The sequence below is a fragment of the Brachyhypopomus gauderio genome, chromosome 15, assembly GCF_052324685.1.
Source record: "Brachyhypopomus gauderio isolate BG-103 chromosome 15, BGAUD_0.2, whole genome shotgun sequence".
NCBI classification, from domain to species: Eukaryota; Metazoa; Chordata; class Actinopteri; order Gymnotiformes; family Hypopomidae; genus Brachyhypopomus; species Brachyhypopomus gauderio.
This window is the reverse complement of record NC_135225.1, coordinates 22,126,110-22,144,227: the sequence shown is the minus strand read 5'-3', so window position 1 is coordinate 22,144,227 and position 18,118 is coordinate 22,126,110. Positions and strand designations below refer to the sequence as shown.

The window sequence follows — 18,118 nt, the reverse complement described above, 5'->3', positions numbered from 1 at the left end:
TTAGTGTTAGAATTACACCCTTTGTTCAACATCCCTTAGACTCAGGATAAATGCTGCTATTTTTCAAAATGTTCATAGAATAAATACTGACCTAGCTTATATAGTCAAACATGGACAAATGTAGGCATGGAAATGACAGAACACTATGGTATTGTTATTGTGAAATCATCAATAGTATTTTCCAATCACATCACACAGGTGGAATTTTACAGTCCAAATATTTTATAGAAGTCATAGTCTCTGAACATTTCAATGTAGCAACTGAAATTAAGACCAAACAGGCCAACAGTGATGATAAATGGAACAATTGCTTATGCAAAATTGACAATTCTATGTACATTCTACGTACAGCACTAGTTAGGGTAGTAAATGACTTGAGATTGAATAAGGATGCAGGCAAACTCTCAGTCCTTTTTCTGCTGGATTTAAGCGCCGCTTTTGACACCGTTGATCATGAAATACTTTTTGATCGACTACAGAGTTGGGTAGGCCTTAGTGGCTTAGTCTTAAGAGGGTTTTCCATCCACCGAGTTTTTGCGCATTTTGAAAATGCGCATGAAAAAAGCTGGATGGAAAAAGACCAAAATTCAAAAAAAAAGCCCCAAATATCGCAAAAAGATTTTTACGCTAGGAGGAGGTGGAAAAGTTAGACTATCGCATCGCCAAAATTCGAAAAAAACTGGATGGAAAAGGGTTTTTCGCATAAACGATGACGTATCATGCCTCAAGTCGTGTGGTTCTGTATATGATCGCGATGTAAAGATGGCAAATGCATGCAAAAACAGTTCTGGAGAGAGCAAAAATTGAATTTAACTTCTCCATGTATAGAAAAGAAAAAGAAAAAAATGTTTCAAAACCTCAACGTGCAAAAATGCGTAACTGCCAGATGGACGTAAAACCACTATTGTTTGGCGTCCTCTCACGTGATCTAAAGTTTATTCGCATAACTTTAATGAATGGAAACAAGGCTTAATTTGCATTTTTTTCTGCCGAAACTCGGAAATTGCGCATTAGTTTTTCGAAAGGTTTGGATGGAAACCCGGCTTTAGACTGGTTTAGATCGTACCTAACTGGGCGTGATTATTTTGTAGCATTAGGTTCCTCTTCCTCCACACGTCAAAAAATTACTTGTGGCGTCCCCCAAGGATCAATTCTTGGGCCGTTACTATTCAACCTATATATGCTTTCATTACCACATATCATTAATAAACATGGTATTATTAGTATCATCAATATGCAGATGACACTCAACTTTACATTTCTCTAGAACCTAAGGTCCTAAAATCAATTTGCTCACTGTTTGACTGCATAGGTGATATACAGACATGGATGTCTGACAACTTTCTGCAATTAAATAAACAGAAAACAGAGGTTCTTGTTCTTGGCAGTGATTCACAAAGGAATGATGTCCAGACTTATTTAAATCAAATGAATCTGAATGCCAGTCAATGTGTTAAGAACCTGGGCGTCACCTTTGATAATGAGCTCAGCTTCAAATCACACATCATGACTACATGCAAGACAGCTTATTTTCACCTTTGAAGCATCGCTAAGGTCCGAGATATGCTCTCTCCTGCTGACAGTGAAAAACTTGTCCATGCATTTATCACATCAAGGCTAGATTATTGTAACGCTGTTCTATATGCTCTTCCAAAGAGCTCTATTTCGCACCTACAGAGAGTTCAGAATGCGGCTGCAAGGGTTCTGACCCGCAGGAGAAAGAGATCATATTACACCTGCACTCCACTCACTGCACTGGTTACCGGTCAGCTTTAGAATAGATTTTAAGGTTCTAGTCATGGTTTTTAAATGTCTTCATGGTCTTGCCTGATGGTTAGATATGTTCCAGTCAGGTCTCTCAGGTCTTCAAACAGTAATCTACTGGTGATTCCTAAAAGCCGATTAAAGATTGGCGAGGGTGCCTTTAGCCACTATGGCCCAAAGCTCTGGAATTCTCTTCCTGAAGAGCTCAGAGGCATTTCATCCCTCAAAACATTCCTGTCTAGATCTGCCTTTAGTTAGCCTTTATCTTATTTACTTTATTCTATTATTTTAGAATTTGTTACTTTATTTAATTTTTTATTGTTTGTTTTTTTATCTTTAATTTTAAATTAAATTTTAAAATTTAATTTTTATATATTTATATTTTTGAAAAAAAAAATTATAATAATCATTTAACCACGTCTGAGTCCTCATCCATTTATTTAAAAAATTTTCCACGACAATTTGGAGTCACGAACAAGGGTCGGCGAGAGGCACCCCGGAAAGGCGGTGACTGATCTTCGAGGACGCTCCCCGGGGGATGAGATCCCTGGCTGGGCTGGGCAAAGTGGGAACCCCACGAGCAAAGGGAAAGTACCTATCCAGGGAGTGATGTCACCGCCAGTCTCCGGTGGTGTTCTCCGCCCAATCTAACGAAAACCGCAGTAAGTGGGAATTTTCAGTTTCATTGTTAGTTTATAAAAAATTCGAGGATTTTTCTTTTTTGAGTGTTAAATATCCGCCAGTGTCCGCCCGCCGGATGATCTGTTATACGATAGGGATATAGTGAGATATCGCCTACAGGAAGTCCATAAGGTGGGGATACTGCGATATCACCCACGCGAGATAGAACTTAGCCTAGCGCCCGTCAGTCTGGCCAGAGATCCAGCTGGGCAGAAGCGCACTGATTAGACGTAATACAGTGTTGGCTAGCTCCGGAGCGGCAGAGATATCCGATAGGAGCGGGGGGAACTGTTGCCACGTTGGTATGCGGAGCGGATCTAAATTTTGAGGACCCTTTTTGACGTGTTTAATTGATTTGGGATTTTACATATGGGTTTTTGGTCCCAATTATTATCTTATTTACTTTACTTTTATTATATTGTTTCCTTTTTATGTTATTTTAATATTTTATCTTTAATTTCTTTTTACATTTTGCTTTTGTCTTATCTCGTTTTTATGTTTCTTTTTATTTATACTGTAAAGCACTTTGAGCTGCATGTATGTATGAAAGGTGCTATACAAATAAAGATTATTATTATTATTATTACATTCTTTGTACAAAACACCCCCTAACCCACATCCTTCTAAATATTTTTATGGTGCGCACATCTTCTAAACCAGGCGCATTCATTTCAATGGATGCAGAGAAGGCATTCAATTGAATGAAATGAGGTTATCTCCTTGCAGTTTTACAGATTTGTACTTGGGTAAAACAATTATATACTTCCCCCAAAGGCTAGAGTGCATACTACTGTTATTTGCTATAAATACTCATCTCCAAAACGTGGGACCAGACAAGGATTTTTTTATGTGAGATCAGCTTATTATTCATTTTTATACAGGATGGGAGGATTCCTAGAGTAGGAAAGACGATACTACAGAAATGTACGTTACTGAAGCTAATTTGCTGGTACCAACTTCCAGAGCTGCTGTGGTATGAATTAGAGACTCCTGTTTTCAAGCCTCTGCGCTATTCACCTCTTCTCTACCTAATGTATTCTTTCTCTTCTATATATATATATATATATATATATATATATATATATATATATATATATATATATTTACTTGTTGTCCTTTCCACTCTCCACATTTAGATTCAGTTTAGGCAGCACAGATTTTAATATATGGTATGCGAGGGATATTAAATATTTCTATGATCTTTACCATATGATGGTAATCTTCTGTGTTGCTCAATTTTCCATTGATTTTTATTTGCCCGTCACAACCATTTCATTATTTTCAGGCTAGACACTGCGTTCCTCCATCTTTTCAGATTAATGGCCCTAGACCAGAGACCTTATATATAAGTGGACTGGACGACATGAGTGAAAAGTGAAGCCTCCGTGAGTCACCTGCCCTCTAGTGGCAGGCTGCAGTACAACTTTTAACACCCCCTCCATTCCCATGTAAGTAAACGGGCCGGACGAGAAAATTTGAATTTTTATTACACGTAAAATAAGTTTTTTGAGCAATTATATTTTGTCAATTCTATAAGACCCAATTGCGTTAGTATCCCTCCCAGTGTTCTCTATGATAAATAGATTTTATAGAAGTTATTAAGTGTTATTTAAAGGGGTGTGGCGATAAGGTGATTGACAGTTAATAGCTGCGTTGGTTGACATCTAATACTAGACGCTCAAACGTGAACGCGCTCAACATCAAAACTCTCGACAGCAAAACTCTCGACAGCAGTATTAAAACCTTTTACCTTTGGTTATTTTGTAAAACGTCAAGTGTCTATACTGGTGGGCGTATCCTAACGAATGTCGTGGCGGAGATACGGTCTCTGGCAGAGATACTGTCCTGCCTACCGGTTCTAATGCGCATGCTCTGGTGGAGATACTGTCCTGCCTACCGGTTCTAATGCGCATGCTCTGGCTCCAATTTTCATCTACTGCGCAAGCGCATCCAAGATGGCGGTGTACGTGCGGTCATCTAGGTGGCTTCAAAAGTTCACAATGGGAGTCAACGGTGACGTACCGTCCATTATATATACAGTCACTGCCCTAGACACACACTGCCTAAGTAAAACTGAAATAAGCGAGAACACGAGCAGGCCATTGACTTCCCCATTGTGAGACGAAACCATTAGCAAGATACACTTAAGTGCACCCTGCGCAAGCTCATAGAATTCAAGGTTATTTATAGAGTTCACCGTTGTGCTATCTATAATAATATGTTTATTTTATATAGCGCCTTTCACAAACCCAAGGTCGCTGTACACACATGAAAGGGGAAAAATACAGGGCTTAGAAAGAGCGGAAATATCGAGAAAAAGAGGAAAGTCTTGAGTTGAGTTTTGAAAGTAGAGAGAGAGTCAGAGGAGCGAATAGAGGGAGGTAACGAATTCCACAGGGTGGGGGCAGCAACACTGAATGATCTGCCACCCATAGTAGAGAGTCTGTGTCGTGGGACGGAGAGCAAACCTAGGTTAGAGGACCTGAGCTGACATGATGAGATATGAAGGTGGAGAAAGTTGGAGAGATAGGAGGGTGCAAGACCATGCAGAGATTTGATTTATCTATTCTAGCTATCTAGAATCTTTTCAAATGCCATCAAGGACCTAATGTGATAAATGTACTGCCACTTTATGCAACCCAAGTACATGCATTTTTGTCTAAGTATAAATTCTTGAATAGTTATTTCAAGGTGATGTCATTAAGATCAGCCTTAATCTATTTGTTCCGATATTTGGTTTTTCCAGCAATCTACATCCCCTCACATCACCACAGGTGGATATTCTAACTTCTGTCTTTTTGCTTGCTAAACTCCACATTTTGAATCTCATTATTATGCAAGTCTTCAAAAGGCTCTACAATTTCATCATAGACGCGGGATGTCATGTATTTTCTTAGACTGGAAAAGATAGGACATACTTTAAGAGGCAACACTGCTGCATGCTAATATAAATGGATTTTCATATTTTATATCACATCAGGTGATCACCTAACAGATTCTATTTATTTATTTACCTTGCTAATTTGCTGCTGCTGCTTATTTTCCTGATTTACTGTGAAATCTTAATTCACATGAAACAGATATATATATATATATATATATATATATATATATATATATATATATATATATATATATATATATGTGTGTGTGTGTGTGTGTGTAGCAAAAACTGGATTGTTAAATTTTCAAAGTTAAACAGTGCTAAGAGACAAATCAGGTGGTGAAGACGTACTGCAAGAATACCACACAACACAAACCCTAACAGATGCCACGAGAAGACAAATGGTTAACATACTAGTGGCTCACATGATCAATAAACATGGGTATCTTCCACCATATTTTTATTTGTGCCAAATAACTGCATAACATCAGATTGCATAAATGCAAATTAATAATTAATATTAATATTAGAGTATGCTCTTGGAATAGTGGCCCCTTTCCCTTCCCTCAAGGATCCATATTCTAAGAAAGGCTATGTAAGAATTATTACTGTTTGTATGACATTTTGAATGTCATCACACTTGAATAAGAGTTGAGAATTTATTTTTTCAGGAACACTTCCATGATGCTGCAAGCAACACAGGATACATTTCCTGGCATCTAAAAACTGTCCAAAGGAAGATTCGTCAAGGCTGTGCACTGCCACTGAGTAGCCCTATGGATTTTTATCCAGGAGGTCCGAATTTCTAAAGGACCATTAATGTTGAAAACCAGCTTGATGGAGATGCTTGCCGAGAAGCTGTGTCTCTTCTCAACCATGCAACAGACAATTTCCTCATTTTCCAGAAGATGAGGGAGACCTTTCAGCACCGTCAGAAGCTTGTTAATGACCCAGGAATAAGTGCTAATATCCTCTTCATCTTTCCAAGGTTCTTGGATATAAAAGGTTTGGTAAGTTTGAGGAGATGCAATTTTTAGAATGATTTTCAATGTAAAGCCATTTACTGTAGCAATATTTTAACAGTCTTTCCTAGGTGGATGAAGACTTCACTCTCCTCTTTGATGAGACATCCTCCAGACTACTTCAAAAATGGGATGCGTTCTTCAAAACAAATGTCATTGAAGAGGCCAAGCGGCTTACTTCATCACCAGAGTTGCGTCACTTGTTACAGTCAGCAGAAAGTCCACCAGAAAGTGATCTTGAGTCAATGGGTGAGTGTATTTTTTTGCTTGTATGCTTAAAGCATTATTTCCTTCATTATTTTTAAGATTTGATGATGTGTTTAAAATTTGGAAATTGGACTACCAATATTTTTTACTGGATTTGATTTATTTGGTGTAACTAAAATTGATCTGATTTTTTTAGGTAAATATGAACTATAGACGAGTAAAGTGTTCTATAACGCCTAACTATTAGGGGTGGGAATCGTTTACTATCTCACAATTCGATTCCGATTTTGGGGGGCACGATTCGATTCAAAACGATTTTCAATTCAAAAAACGATTTGATTTATAAAAATGTCTGCTTCAGTCTATAAAATCTGTATGATCTACTACAGTCTGCTTTGCAAGACAGAATGACAAATACAGAAAATTAAGTGTCTTTCACATTTAATTAACAAAAATAAAGTGCTTTGGTACAATAAAATGGTTTTTGTTGTGTTACCAAAATTCTTGAGCTTCATTTTGTGAGCTGTCAGGGCTGGCTCGGATGCAGTTCCCCCAGCCGTTGCTAGGGGCACCAGAGTCAGTCCCAGACTAAACCGGCGTAACCGTACACAGCCAGGTCCCTGCTTTCTCTGTGGTTGCTTATTGTTTAATGGTCTCGCCACCTCTCTGTTATGCTTTCTCGCGTCGCTTCCTGACCCATCTCAAGTTTTCCCAATCCTGTATTTCTTCCTATCCATTTTGCCTTTATTTTTGGGAAGGGTTTTATTTTGCTGCAGCGTTTTTTTGCCAGTTACTTCTGCTGGCGTCCTTGGTTTCGTTTTCGCGTTGCATTTATCTGCGCTGTTTTTAGTTACTGTTATTTTGCTTCTTTCTCCAGTCTCTCTACAGTTGAGTGTTATTTTTCATGCGTTGTATTTTCCGCATTGTTTTTTGTTTCTATTTACTCCGTGCCCTCACAGTTTTGGTTTCTATACCCTTGCGCGTCGAGTCTTCCACGTTGTTCTGTTTGTTCGTTCTGGATCGCTGTGCACGTTTGCCTCTCGCTAATACATTTGACGAGTGTCAAACGTCTTGATCTTGCAAGCCGGCACTTGGGTCCACCCTTCTCTATATTATCTCTCACCCTTCTCGATATTAACACTCCCGTGCTCACCGCATTACACAAGCCTTGCACACGAGCTACATTGTGTCCAGTTTGGTCTTCCCCGGCATTCGGTAAAAACCAAAATGAACCCATATTTTTGCCTTAAATGAAGACTGGACAGGTTGAATATACCTTTCCTCCATCTGTTTTGAACCTTTTCCGCGCATGAGTGTGTCCCAGAACCTGCTGTGTAAAGTCTCGCGTAATTTTGTAATTACATAACGCGAGACTTCACCACGACTTAGAATCGATTTGGGGACATTTAAAATCGATTCTGAATAGTAGTAAATGAGAATCGATTTTTGATATATGAATCTATTTTTTGGCACACCTCTACTAAATATCTCTCCAACTTTGCCTTCAGCCTACGACCCAGAAATGGCCTCCGTGTTGTTGTTATTACATCTCCTTCCGCCACCACCAGGGGGACCGACATCTCCAAAAATTACTGCATGTGATGCAGTCAAGAATCATAGTCTTTCATAATGTAATTCTGTGATAACCACTAAGAATGTGCAAGGTTTGTCACATCACCTTCTTAGCCACTTGTGCGCTGTTAATGACATAAAATTTTAAACCTCATACGTATTCCTGTCTCACTAGCCAAAACTATTCTATTTGTTTTTTTGCTGTGGTATTTTATTCTTTTTTTAATGTTCAGTGTCTTGATCTTACTTCAAAATGCCGCCGCACTGAGTGGCAGCCTTTTACGGCAGCTCCATCCCTCGAGACATTATTTTAACCTATATTAGGTTTCTTTCGCTTTTCTAAGTTTCTAGGGTTTTTTTTAACACACACTACACAATCAGTGTTAGTTTGAGTCTGTCGAGTACACAGTTTTGAATAAAATAACTGCCAGACAGCGTAATGGAGAGTTCGGGCAATAGGACTACATACGCAAAGGAGCGACTGCTAGAGCTCCGTACATCCGCGTCATGCCGCTTCAATGTTTCCATTCCTGCAGAGATCCGGAGACCCTACAGGGGCTGCAGAGCTGGAGCCAAAACAAAAGCAACGCGGAGACGGTACAAGCCCTTCATTCCCTCCGTTATCATGGGGAATGTAAGGTCTGTCGCTAACAAGATGGACGAGCTGAGTGCGCTGTTCCGGACCCAACGGGAATACCGGGAGTGCAGTGTGCTGTGTTTTTCTGAATCGTGGCTACACGCAGACATCCCGGACACCAACGTTTCTATCCCCGGCTTTCAGATGGTAAGGGCGGACAGGAACGCCGAGCTTAGCGGCAAGAAGAAGGGCGGCGAGGTTATACTGTTTGTGAATAACAGATGGTGTAATCCTGGACACATTACGGTGAAAGAACGTCACTGCTGCCCCAATATTGAGCTGCTAGTACAGTCTCATTCCGACTGCTATCTTCCACGTGAACTGACGGAAGTTATTGTTGTTATTGTTTACATCGTACTAGCGGCCAACGTGGAAATGGTGTGTGGTGTCCATTCGGTTACTGCGAGACTCCAGACTCAGCACTCCAATGCACTAATAATCATTTCTGGGGACTTTAACAATGTCACACTCTCCACCACATTGCCAAAATTCCACCAATATTTTGCCTGTGGTACCAGGGAGAACAAAGTTCTGGACCTTCTGTGAATGTTAAGAATTCATACAGGCCCTCTGCACTTCCACCACTGGGAAGGTCAGACCACAAACTGGTTCTGTTGACACCCACATACCGCACGGTGGTTTTGAGACAGCCTGCAACGAGAGGGAGATCAGAAAATGGTCACCGGAAGCAGCAGAGGCACTACAGGTCTGTTTTGAGACCACAGACTGACAACATTGACATTGACAACAGGACAGAATGCATAACTGACTTCTGCACGGACACTGTTGTTCCAGTCAGGAAAGTACACTGTTTTCCAAACAAGCCCTGGATTACTAAAGGTAAAAAGGGGCTACTCAATAGGAAAAAACGCACCTTCCAAGCAAACGACAAGGAGCAACTGAGGCTGGTGCAGAAGGAGCTGAAAAGGAGGCTGAGAGAGAACAAGAAGGCCTACAGAAGAAAGCTGGAGGGAAAGCTCCAGCAAAACAACACAAGGGAGGTGTGGACTGGCATGAAGCAGATTACTGGCTTTAAGGGAAGACAGACAGTTGGGGGCAGCGTGGATGAAGCCAATAAGCTGAACCTTCTTCAACAGATTCAGCACAACACCCCTCCCTCCCATCCTTGCACCATTGCCCCATGCTCTACCACTCACACATACAGTCCACCTCAATGCACAGCCATTACCACAGGCAACACAGCAATCACCAAGAACAATGGAGACACCCCCTCCTAACCTATTCACGTCACAACCATCAACACAGCAATCACCACAAATAATAGAAACACCACCCACTCACTTGGTGGTGACAACTGGTCAGGCACCAGGAGGCAAGAGGCAACTGGAGAAGCTGAGGCGGGGCAAAGCAACAGGACCTGACAACATCAGCACGAGGGTCCTGAAATTCTGCGCTGCCCAACTCTGTGGGATATTTCAGCACCTCTTTAACCTGAGCATACAGTAACAGAGGGTACCAGTGCTATGGAAGACATCATGCCTGGTTCCCATCCCAAAAAAATCCACCACCACCTCCTTGAATGACTTTAGACCTGTGGCCCTCACATCACATGTTATGAAGGTCATGGAAAGAATTGTGCTGGCTTATTTAAGAACTCAAGTAAGCATTTTTCTGGATCCCTTGCAGTTTGCATACCAGCAGTGGGTCAGTGTGGATGATGCAGTGATTTACTACTGCAGAAGGCACATGCACACCTGGACAACAACAGCAACTCCACCGTAAGAGTCACTTTCTTTGACTTTAAGTGCATTCAACACGATCCAACCTCTTAAACAGAGGGAAAATGGACAGGATGCGGGTGGACAGGCCCACTGTTGCCTGGGTCATTGACTACCTGTCTGAACGACCCCAGTATGTGCAAATGGGATCCAGTCGGTCTGAGTGCTTAGTCAGCAATGTTGGAGCACCACAAGGAACGGTTCTTTTCCCATTCCTTTTCACCCTGTACACCACAGACTTCCAGTGGAAGTCTGACCTCTGCCACCTGCAGAAATTCTCCGATGTGGTGGTAGGATGCATCAAGGACGACAGGGATGAAGAGTACAGAGACCTAGTGGACAGCTTCGTCATGTGGTGTGAGGAAAACCATCTGACCCTCAATGTGGCCAAAACCAAGGAAATGGTGGTTGACTTCAGGAGGAGGAAGACAATAACCAGGCCTGTCAACATTAAGGGTCAGAACGTGGAGATGGTGGACAACTACAAATACCTGGGAGTCGTTCTGGACAACAGACTGGACTGGAAGGCTAACTCAGAGGCTGTGTACAAGAAAGGAATGAGCAGACTCTACTTTCTGAGGAAGCTCAGGTCCTTCAATGTGTGCAGCAAGATGCTGGAAATCTTTTACCAGTCTGTTGCGAGTGCCCTCTTCTTTGCTGCAGTATGCTGGGGAGGCAGCATTAGGAAAGGAGATGCAGCCAAGCTCAACAAACTGATCAGGAAGGCCGGTTCGGTAATGGGCTGCTCTCTGAAGGGCTTCGAGGTTGTTATAGAGAGGAGCACCTTAAAAAAAAAAAAAAACTCACTGCCATCATGGAGAACCCCGTCCACCCCCTCCATGACACACTGATTAGGCAGCGGAGCACTTTCAGTAACAGGCTCCTTCAGCTCCACTGCAACAAGGAACGGTAGAGGAGATCATTCCTTCCAACAGCGATCACACTGTACAACAATTCACCATTCTCAGGAACACTCTTACTGTGACTTTACTACTTACCAACCAAAGGCTTACATTAAACAGAGGACTCAGGACACTGCTAAACCCTCTAGGGTCACACAGCAGACTACACTTTGCACTGCACTTCGCACCTTGATACAACTTTATACAACACTTATTTGCACACATTAGGTCTTAGTTTTCTTATTTAAAGTACTATACTATTCTATTGTGTATTTAATTCCTGACTTTCTTTGCATTGCTGCTGTAATAATTTATTAATCCCCAGGGGGAAAGTCAAGTTATCTATCTATCTATCTATCTATCTTAACCTTAGTCATGCTGCAGCTTGGAGAAGCATCTTCGGAAACAGCAGGGTCGACAGCCATACCTACTTGCTGTTGGACGTCAAAAGAACAAGCTTCTACACCGCTGTGGATAAGCATCTCAGCCCATGCCAGGCAAACTGCTCCCTTGGAGCATTTGATGAACTTTTCAAAACACATTTCGTGTTTAATTTGTCTTATGATGGGGCACTTGTGAATTTTTACACATTCCTGCAGACTACAGTATATAACATTGATGTGGGAAAAATGAAGGAATCACCCAGAGTGAGAGACTTGACAGCCAGATTACTTAACCAGATAGCAGTCCTCTCAGTGTGAGTAACAGGCAAAAACAATGCTGACCTGTTTGTGTGTCAGAAACTGTATCCCAGCAGTCAACAGTTGATTTCAGATTTAAGAGTAGAACATGGTTACTATCCTGGTCCTAAATTTAAATTGTTTTGTTCTCAGCAAAGTTGTAGGCATCAGTTCCAAACATATGCAGGTTTTCGTAAGCACCTTAATATTGTTCATAGCAATGTTCAGCAAATTCCTCAACCTTCAGCTGTTGCATATTCTTGTAGTGAGCCAGATGCAACTTCATCTCATGTTCACCCTTTGGAGGCCCAACTCGGTCCCCAAAATCAAATATTCAACTAAAGAAATATGTGCATCCATCGTAGCCAAACTGCAAGGGAGTGGGATTTCCAACAGTTTGATTTCCTCAGTTGCAGAAGATTTGGAAGAACTAACAAATGAGCTTCGCTCCCAAGCAAAACATACATTCATGTCTATTTTACCTACAACTGGTCCCAACATATCTGTGATAAATTAATCTTTTGAAAAATTAGAAAAGCCTTTCAGAAATCTGAATACAGAATGGAAAAGAAGTAAATACTTCAACTTAAAATGGGGAGTTGTTGATCCAGTAGAAATAACATTGGGAGTGAGATATGATAACAGGCGAAATTCAAAATCTGGAACTTGTGATCAAGTACCTGTAAAGGATACTTTTATATATGTGCCGATTTTAGAATCGCTGAAGTTCATGTGCAGAAATCCAGACATTTGTGTTTTTCTAAAGAATGAGAGTAGATCAGAACCTGACACACTGACTTTTCTGGATGGATTTTGAAACTAACCATTTATTTGCCGACAATAGGTATGCATTACAAATTCAGCTGTACTATGATGATTTTGAAACAGCAAATCCTCTTGGCTCCAAATTCACAAAATTGGTTGTCTTTATTTTGTCTTAAGAAATTTGCCCCCAAAATTTTTTATTCGGTTTTGATGAACATTCATTTAGTGTCACTTTTTCACACACAACATCTGCACAAGTATGGTTTTGATATGATACAGGAACCATTGATTAATGATGTGAAAAAACTGGAAATCCATGGGTTAAGTCTCCAAATTTCTGATGAACCAGTATATGGTACAATCTCTCAGATCACACGGGATAATCTAGGGATGCACATAGGCCTGCCGCGATAATTACATTATCGACGATAATTTTTTTTACCGCGATGATTTTTGCTGATGTCAATAATTGGCCATTGGGTTTCCGCGCACATTTGTTTACATGAGGATAAACCGCAACTACGTGAGATTTCAGAAAGGCACTGCTCTCTCGCACCCCCTCCATCCTTAACGGAAGACGAATCTGTGATCAGAGAGCGACATCTACCGGTTAGGAAATGAGTGCAGTACACAGAGAGCGCATGCGTCAATAACAGTGCCTCTACACACACACACACACACACACACACACACACACGGAGATGTGTTCGCGAACGTATTCGAGGCTAATAGGACTCGAAATGATTCGAAATAATTTGCTTTTTATCACATTATTTAATGGTTGTTTATTATAGTGACCGTAGCGCGCGACTCCGCCTACCTCCGTGAACGGTGGAAGCGTTTATACTTGCTTTTCGTTGCAGTGTTGTTCGAAACGATATGTGGTAGTATAAGAAACACCCCTCAAAAACAGGGGAATGAACATTTACCTGACAAACTTTAATGTTGCTTTTGTGTTTCAGGTTTGAAAAGTGCTGAAATTTAAAATAAAGTGCTTAAAAATGCTTGAAACAAATATCTGTCTGACTGAACAGTTCTCTTGTATTACATTAATAAATACGAGCCTCTTGTAATTCCAGGACAAAACATGAAGACATTAAGATTGGGCGTTTTGAAAATAAACAACCATTAAATAATGTGATAAAAAGTGAATTATTTCGAGTATATATATAAAGATTTAACTTAATTAAGTTTAACGTGCTGGGTATTATTGAAATGGACCTTTAAAGTGACGTACAAGTGCTTGAATTCCACCTTTTAAACGTGCATGAATTCTGCAATCATGACTTTGTTCATTGCGCTGAGAGGTGCACAGGGTTGCCAGGTCCTACAAAAATTTCCCGCACAAAGTCAGAGTAAAACCCGCCCCTCAGAAGCCTTGCTTTTGTGTTTCAGGTTTGAAAAGTGCTGGAATTTGTTCGTTTTACAACAAATAGCTGTCTGACTGAACACCTTATAAAGGTGTATGAACCCTGCAAACATGACTTTGTTCATTGCGCTGAAGCGCGGCATGCCCGAAGTTACAAAATTCGAGAGGTGTACGACCTCACGAATCGACAGCGCGTGAGGCCCTCGCGCACGGGCGGAGCCACTGCGATTACGTCATTTTCGCCGCGTGGACCTTCGCGCCGCTTGCGATGCGTCAAGTATAAATATAATATTATCGTTTATCACAATAATTTCTAGGACAATATATCGTTCTGAAAATTTTGTTATCGTGACAGGCTTAGATGCACACAATTCTTGGATTTAATGAGTCATTCAGTAGCCACCATTACTGTCGTCTTTGTTTGCTTGAGAAGAAAGATTGTCAAACAGTTTACAGTGAGGATGATCCTAAGGTGGTCCTTCGTGGAAAAAATCTGTTTGAAATGCATTTGCAGTCTCTCCAAGAAAATCCACAATTGAACTCTTTATATGGCTTGAAAAGAGATTCTACATTTAATTCATTAAAATCTTTATTATATTAAAATTTTATTATATTATGAATATTAATATTCAGGTTTGCGATAACTATTCGTTTGATGTAATGCATGATCTTCTGGAGGGTGTGGCACAGTACGAGATCAAATTGCTTTTTGGATATCTCACAATGCACTTTATATCAGAACAGGACTTGCTTTCCAGTATTTATGGTTTTGATTATGGATTTTTAGAACAAAAAAACCACCCACAAGGATTACTTTGGAGAGTGCCGGCAATAGCATTGGTTTGAATTCTATTCAAATATTGCGTTTAGTAAAACAACATCCCACTGTTTGGTGATCTTATTCCTAATGGAGACAAATATTGGAGTGTCTTATTGTTGTTGCTTCAAAAAATTTACATAGTTTTTTCACCATCTCTCACTTCAGGTATGACTATTTGAAGCATTTGATTGTTGACCACCACAAACTATTTAAACAGTTGTATCCACATAAAAACCTGTTACCTAAACAATTTTATGATCCATTACCCATCTTCTATAAGGAAAATTGGCCCCATATTATACATGTGGAGTATGAGATTTGAAGCAAAACAAATTATTTAAAGGTTATTTTTAAAATGTCACAAACCTAACCAAATCACTAGCTAAAAAGCATCAGATGGACATAGCTTATCACTGGGAAACCTTCCCACTTAAACAAAATGAATATGGGCCAACTAAATCATTCCACCCCCAAGAAAATAATGTGGTAAACAATGAAATGCTTGAAATAATCTTGTCAAAAGATGTTTTCACAACTAGTTGGGTTAAGGTTCATGGTGTATAGTATAAAGTTGGAGTTGTTATTTGCAGTGCAGTGGTAGAAGACCTGCCATTGTTTGGTCAAATAAGTGATATACTTTTGATTGAAGATCAAATTTGTTTTGTTAAAGAAGCTATTCACAGAGAAATTTGATGAGCATCACCATGCTTTCATAGTATTACAAAGTGATTAAATGTGTTTATTAAAAATATATGAGCTTAAATTCCACAATGTTTTTAATATTCAAAGTGCATATGATGTTGAAGATGAAAGTTTGTACATTTTACCTTCTTTTACAATGTTTTAATTCCACTGCAAAAAAAAAACAAAATTTTTTTAATGTTTCTTTACAAATGTATGGGAATTTATTATTCTAATTGTAACATTTTCATAGTGTTTATAGCTAACTATTTAGAGAGTGAGACTAACACTACTGAAATAGTAAAAAAAAAACCATCTCAAATGGTATTTTTTAAATCCCGTAGTGTTACTTTTAATCTGTTATGGGAGTTAACAAAGTAACTCACTAAGTGTTAAATGTTTTAACTAGTTTGAAAATGTTAATTTAACTCTAGAGTGTGGAGCTATATAAACCCTCAAAAAGTGTTAAAATTGACTCTCTGGGAGTTAATTCAACACTGGACTTTTTGCTGTGTGGTTGTTGAATGTGAGAAATTACAAAACAAAACATATCCACACCAGAATGCTATTAACTTTTCTTTTGTAACTATTTTGCTTGATGTCTTGTTTATTGCTAACGTGTTCTGCTTTCAAGATAGAAACTTTTTAACGTAGTTCATTACCGATTTCTTTAAATCAAAAGGAGTTAATGAAAAATTCCAAATTGGAAAGTAACGATAATAGATTCAGAATGAGGACACCGGTCGTTGACCTCATGCCCTAAAAACAAATTCCAAGCTTGTCTGTACAGTGGAGCACATGTCTGCCAAGTTAATTTTAGCAGACAGTACCACAAAGAATGGACACAACCAGGCACCGTTTCCTGCTGTATGAGCTATAGATTAAAGCAGAAGAGAGAAATGAAAACTAAAGTCGTTGCGTAGGCATGTTCAGGCTTTTGATCAGAAACCACAGCTTCATAAAATGCAATCCTCCTTACCGAGGCATAAAGACTTGCATAGCCTGAATATCTACATACCAGCCTATCTCTGGCAAAATAGTGTTGCTGAGTGTGTGGTCCACACTGAGTGAAGCTTTTTACACATTAGTGTGAAATATTTTAATATGTATGATAATAGTTTGTGTATCCTATAAGCTGATTATACTACTACTAAGAAATGCTGAATATAGTGAGAAAAAAGCAAAGCGCAAAAAAAACAACAACATTTAACCATCCTAAGAAATAAACATCATATGTTATACATACATGTGACAATTATTGGTATATCTATGTGGTCTATAGTTATATAGCTGCAAAATACCTGCACTAGTTCTCCCAACTGCTCTTTTTTTTTTATTGCTTCATACCTGGGAGCTCCAGCGCAATACACCCTTGTGTGCAACATTCCTATTTGTAACTTATTTTTCTGTGATGTACATACATCTTAATATTCTTTTTTAGTGTACATAGCTTGCATTACTGCTTCTGTTTAATCCAATTTGAGTCAATGCAATGTTATTTTGTTCAAATGCACATGGTGTGGGGTACATTTAAATAACAAAGTCTAAGTTGGCTAATAGACCAATGTTAATAGAGGTATATTCCCTAAATCTCTAGAGAATGCAATAGAGGTCATGTTCTTTTTTTTTTTAAGATCACTTGAGTCTTTAGGGACTCCCAAGTGTTGATCCATTACACTTGGGTATAAACAGGACTTGACAAAACAAACTGCATTAGACATTCATCAACATATGAGAAATTAGACAATATCATGTGACAAACATGCATTGTGTTTCAGAAATCAGACAATGGATGAGTGAACAAATAGTAAAGAGGATGGTTCAAGATAGAAACATTTGTCCAAGGATCACATTTGAATAACATTTGGTTATTGTGTTTCAGTATGGCAAAGACTCCAAAACGTCAGACACCACTTATATGCAAACAAATGTGTTGGAATACATGCCAAACGAAAGGAAAAAGACCTTGAGTTTACTCAGAACAACATTCTATAGCAAGAGACAAAAATGGTTTTTTTTTTTTGTGTAAACACTGTGCAGAAAACACCCCAATCCCCAGGGATACCAATAACTGTGGAGAGCAAACTACAACAAAAATAATTATCTACCATAGCAACTAGAATATAACAAATACATAGCAGTCTTTAGCCAGCGAGGTCACTAAACAATTTAGTCACAATTTGGAGTCCTAGCATAGTACAGTGGGCTATGTGTCTATTCCAATTTTAAGTGATGAATATACTACCTTATCATTATCCAAATATAGGCCAGTTGAACACAGCTGTATGCAGATCTACAAGGATTACCACAACTGACCTTGTTATTTTATTTTCCAGCCTCAAACATTTCCTGAATAAATATTATTTTGGATATCTTGAATGCAACAAAATATGTA

At 39.3% G+C, this 18,118-nt stretch overlaps 1 protein-coding gene and 1 pseudogene across 14 annotated transcripts in view; one reads left to right on the top strand and one right to left on the bottom strand.

The window, feature by feature from the left end:
• lrrfip2 (leucine rich repeat (in FLII) interacting protein 2) overlaps positions 1-18,118 on the bottom strand; it is a 69,563-nt gene that overhangs the window by 48,407 nt on the left and 3,038 nt on the right. The window lies entirely within an intron of this gene.
• On the top strand, positions 4,401-12,109 carry LOC143476766 (uncharacterized; annotated as a pseudogene).